Source organism: Falco biarmicus, chromosome 1 (assembly GCF_023638135.1).
Source record: "Falco biarmicus isolate bFalBia1 chromosome 1, bFalBia1.pri, whole genome shotgun sequence".
NCBI classification, from domain to species: Eukaryota; Metazoa; Chordata; class Aves; order Falconiformes; family Falconidae; genus Falco; species Falco biarmicus.
This window is the reverse complement of record NC_079288.1, coordinates 80,313,618-80,319,397: the sequence shown is the minus strand read 5'-3', so window position 1 is coordinate 80,319,397 and position 5,780 is coordinate 80,313,618.

The following is a 5,780-nucleotide window of genomic DNA, read 5'->3' as shown; positions in this document are numbered from 1 at the left end:
TGCCTCGTGGTGGCTGCAGGGGGGGCAGGCAGCCTCCCCAGCTCTGGTATCTAAGGTTTGGGTGGGTATAGGTCAGTCAGTGACCAGCTGGCTTCCCATTGTCAACCATAACCTTAACCTGAATTGCTGACCGCCAGCAAGCGAAGTCAGACTCAAGGGCCCAGCACTCACCCCAGCAGCCCCTCACACAGATACCACGCAGCAGCTCGGGGCAAGGCAGCAGTGGAGGGCTGCCCTTTCCCTGCAGGGGGGCAAGCTCTCAACCCGACACTTCTCACCTTGGCTTTACAGGTTTTCCGAGTCCCTGCGCAGCATGTTTGATCTCTGGCTGCGTAAACAAGGCAACAACCTGGTCCACCCATATCTGTGTGGGGCCACCCATTTCGCAGCCCAGCTGGCGGGCTGAGGATTCGCAGCGGTACACAACTTCTGCACGGGCATCACTGCAGGGCAAAGCAGCCCCGTGCACTGACACAACACTGCCGGCAGCTACCCAGTGAGATTTATTCTTTCAGAGGAGCTGATGGCAGACCAGTCCTTCATACCACAGACTGCACCCCTCGCTTGTGGAGAGCCTTCCCTACACCCCCGCGTCCCAGGAACGGGTCACATGTTTTCTGAGCAGCTAGAGCACACATACACACAGGAAAAGCGCTTAAGAACTGGACGCTGACACTCACCACTGTGACAGTACTTTCACTGGCAAGTTTCAGCCCAACAGAGGGAAGAAAGGGAAACTACGTTTTAAACCCTTTCCTGTGCCCTCAAAGCCCCCCTTCTGGATGAGCTACCAGAGCCCAGCTGGGAGGCAAGGCAGGCTGCTTTCAATTGTTTTAGCAACTAGGTAAGTTGGAAATACTGTTCCAACAGGAAAAGTCTGATGCCACTTCAGGGCAGAGGAGTACTTACCAACTCCCGACCTGCCCTGCCTTGTCTCCGTTGAGATTAAATGCTTTCGCTAGTTGGTTCACAAAGAATAAAACCAGGGCCATAGCTGATCAAAAGTGATGTCCTAGGCTGGCACAGGGTCCTCTTCTTGTCAGTTCAGTTGCTCTTCCATGGGTGGTGAACCTTGTGTCCCCAAATAAACCAGACACCGCCCTCCACCCTCAAAACTCAGCTGGCTCCTTACAGGGCAGAAGCAGCAGTGGTGACATTTCTCCCAGGGATATGTCAACCTGCTGAAACACTCCAACAGCTTGTACCAACTCCCACAAGTGTTGCCTAGCTTGGAAAGGATAGCTGTTGTCCAAGGCTGCCCAGAACCACACATCCATCCAAGCTGGGTAAAGGAATTTGCTGAGGGCAGACCTAAATTTCTGAGATACCTGAGGGCCACCACAGGACCGTGCATCAATTGGCTGCAAGTCACCTGGGTGTTAAGTTATCCAAGTGACTTGTCTATTTACAAGGAGAGCTACTTATTAAACAAGAAACACTGAGCAGGAAAAGTCTCTCAATCAGCAGCCCGTGGTGCTGAGAGCAGATGGGACATATCCATCAGCCTGAGAGTGGTCACAACCACTGGGTGATCCCCTAAGGTCAGAAAGTCCCTGTTAATTGCCAGCAGATGAGAGCAGAAAGATCACTTTATTCTTGTATCCTTAGGCTCTTCCCACGATTATCCACCACTCCACTGTCACTGCTAAGGTCTTAACAGATAATTCTCCTAGTGCCAAATGACTGTCGTGCTCCAAGCCAAGCAAGCCACTGCAAAACCATTCTTGCTGCCATTATGCCAGGGGAAGCCACGGCCCTTGCTGCGCTGCATCCAGCTATTTGACAAGCCTTGTCCTTTTGGCAGCGTGTTCCCAATGCGTACCCTACGCTGAGCTAGCACCAGGGGCTGGGCTGCATCTATTGCCTGGGAAAGAGCAAGATACTCGAACTGCAAGCCGGCTTCCGACAGGCGCTTTTCTTGGAAAGTAACTTTTCTTTGAGTGATGCAGCTTGCAAGTCAGACCAAAACCTGGCTGCATATAGAAGAGGTAGCGGCCAGCAGGTATCACTTCCTCCTTCGCAGACAAAAAAGCACCAAAGCATTCCTGACACCCATGGGAAGCACCACCCCATGAGCTGGGCTGGGAAGCAACTGGGAATCCAGAACTCCCTTTCAGATGCAAGGTTCTCCCAAGTCCCTGGTATGTAAACTGACTCATGAAACAGCAGAGGAGCTCAGACTTTAGGAGCACAGGTCCAGCCGCCAGTCAACAGCCTGCAAGTCAGCGATGTAAATGCAGCTTTTATCCACTGCAGGCTCTTCAGCAGCTGTTACGAGCTTCTGCAAAACAGTTCTTCAGCAAAACAGTTACGAGCATATGCAGTGGATGAGCCTCCCAGTCGGGAGGGCCTTTGCTACAGAATTACGACCAGACTCCTCGACAGTTCTAGGTAGATCTAGAACTCAGTGAGCAGGAAGGAGGCCACCAGGATTTTCCTTCATTTCAAGTAAGAAGAGAAGTTCTGCCGTACTGCGCTGCTCCTGAGCGATCCTGAAACCAGCCTTGTGCCCAAGAGGAGGGCCAAGAGACTTCTACACGGGTAAGAGAAAAACAGCAAGCCAAAGCTGTCAGCGCTCCTGACGGAACGTTTCTATGCTCTGAGCAGACATTAAAACTTGTACCTGACCAAATGGCCACATGATGGCACCACAGCTTCGGGGAGCAAGGACACATCCCTGCACTTGGTCAAAACGAACACCCTTCTTAACCAAAAAAAGGCAGCGCTGGTCTTCTCAAACCACACCAGCAGAAGCCTCCATCATTGGTGTTGTGCAGATGGAATAACAAAACCCACAAGAGGGAGCTGAAGAAATTTAAGTAATAAGAAGAGTTATTAAAGTCACTTTGAAACAAATAGCTCAAACTTCTTTTAAAAAATGTGCTGCTTCTGCATTTGAATTTAGAAAGAATACTAACTTAAAAAAGTAGAGATAGTCAAAGGAAAGGTGTGGTACTGCAGCAGAGATCTGACTTTATCCAATGAAAATACACAACCTGAGTCCAGAAGCTTGTTTTCTCACAAGCAGCACTGAACACTTAAATCTTAATTAGTCCTCATCATTTAAAAAAAGGGTCTTAATGTGAAAAAGTCCAAAATGGACCAGCATGTCTTGGGCATAGTCAGTGCTAAGGATGCAAGGATGCAGGTCAACCCATCTAGCGCTCTAGGCAGAAAAATTATACAAATTGCTCAGCTACCTTAGAGCAGAATACGCAGAAGAATGGTTTAAAGAAATAAAGGCAAAAGGGAGTCAGTGTGATGATCTGAAACGCACTCTAGGATCAGATACAGCTGAGACACCACTAAAAGCATTACCAAGTCAGAAAGATCGCTCGTCAGCAGCTGGAGACTAACATATTGCCCATATTGTTGTGGGGATTTAAACCCCTGAACATGACCAACATCTAAACTGAAGATGCTGGGTTTTCCAGTAGCCACTCCCAGGGCATTTCAATAACCTGCCTCCTTCGTGACAAAACAGCACATATAAAGGATGGGGCCTTCCTACAGCGCTCCAGCTCTACGGGATTCAAACAAAGGACTCCGTAGAAAGGGAGATGCATTTGTCAATACATAGCTCAAAGAATTTCAAGGTAAGGTGCCTTGCATTTTCCTTCAACCCATCTGCTCATACATACACATTCATACTGTGGGCAGCTTTCAGCCATCAGAACGCCCCAATCAACGAAGCAGTATGAAGAACCGCTCTGGCAAGGCTTCCTCTATCTAGCATGTCTACAGCTCCAACTGTTAGCTGCCCAGGCCTCAAACTTCAGGAATGCTGACAGGGTAGCTGGTGGTCTGTAAGAGTAAACCAAAATACTTCACAGGCACTGTGGAAGACACTGAAAACAGAATCTGTTTCCGTTCATAACTCAGCGGGACAGCTTTTAATGGACATCACTAAGGTCTTTGCAGAAGAGACTGGAGTGTTTTCCAAAAGAGCTCTGTTCTACCCAAGAGAGGAGAAGGACTTATAAAAATCCATTGCAGATTGTTGCTTCTGCTGTCAGTGCCTGTAGCGTTTGTGGGAGGGAAGAAGGCAACAAGGTTGATCTTCCACTTAGGTACAGCTTGGGTCACATCTAGCCAACAGCTCTGCATCAATGCACATGACTATTTTAGCATAAGCAAGATCAGTCACGTGAGCTTCTGCCTCCAGCCCTCCTACATGAAGAAACAAGCCAATAATAAAATCATTTTCATTGAAAGATGAAAAAGAAGAGACACCATGGACTACAAGGACACCAAACGATGGATCTAGATCCACTAGAACCAAACTTACATGCTACTGAGTTTTTGAATCAACTACTCAGAGAAATGGATTGTTTTCTGTTGTTCATGAAATTTCTACCAGAAAGGAGTAAGTATATTTTAATACCAAATGCTATTTAGGAACCATGTTCTGAGAGCCAGATGAAGCAATATCCCCAGGTTCCTCAGGAGAAGGCCTGGTGCCATGCAAATGTCTTCAAACACAGCAGGTTCTGAAAAAGTTGCCTTGTCTGCTTTAGAGCAATCACTTTTTTGCTTCTTGCCTTATTTTTTCCTTTCCTGCTCTCAGAAACCATACACACACAGAGGCAGGGAGAAGAAGTCTGAGATGCTTTAGGTTCTGTCTAAAGGTATTAGGAATACAGGACAGCTTCAGGGTAGTATTTTGCATTAGTTTGTCCAGGTCTTAAAGAGGTCAATGTTTGGTCAATCATCAGTCATGACAGTATCAGAGCAGCATCCTAAACATTAAAAAGACCTACGTGCTTGTATCAGCTAAGTCTGTCCAAAATGTCTACTGACACAGAGATCGCTAAAAATAGGCGGGCCAGATTCTGTACAGGCCACTCTCAGAAGACAGGCAAACTGGCACATACCTATTAATATAAAACGTATCAGCAAGTCACTCATCTGGGCGCCATGAAACCTCTTCGACAGAAGTGCCATATGAAATAAAATGTGCATCTCAACCTATTCTCAAAGCTTTGTCGCAAGCATTCTACCAGAGCAGTTGACCTGGAACAGGATTCCCTCTCTGGCTATTTGATAAGGTCAATCTGACATAGAAAAGCAAAGCCTGACTACATCTGGCACTGCACCAGCACAGGCAAGTAACACAGCCATGTCACACAGCCGTACATAAGAACTGGAATGAGGCCAGCTGCACACATCCATATAATTCAACATTGTAAGATAAGCCTTTGTTTATCACAGGATAAACTAGACCATAGAAATGGTGTCTCTGAGCATGAACACCATTCCTGAAAAGCAACCCCAATCCCAAGCCAAAAGACAGCCACCTTCTGCAGCACTCTATAATTGAGAGAAGCCACCATTGCTGTAATTCAACTAAAGGTGGCATTAACGAAAAAAAAGTTTCTTCTGCTTTCCCACCACGTGAGCCACCCACAGAACCTGTGCATGGCATACCCTCCTTGTACCATCAGGTCCGGTCTGTGGCTTGAGTGCTTCAGTACATGCTCACCCACACACTGTGGGGCTGCATCACCCAAGGTTAATCAGCTTTCGGCAAATCCACCCAGAAAACAGCAGCAGGTATTTTGGTAAACCTCCTACTCGCAAATATCCTAACCAACAAAACTAGCACATGCCAACTTCGAAATGTCAACTTTGAAATGCATCTACAGAAGCAATGTGACAAATCAAAATGGATACACATTATCATGCAATTTGGCTGTTTGGCCTCAAGCTAGTGGTACTCATCACCAATTCAGCTGTTAGTACAATATGCAACTTGGTTATTAAAGACAGTCCCAGTCCAC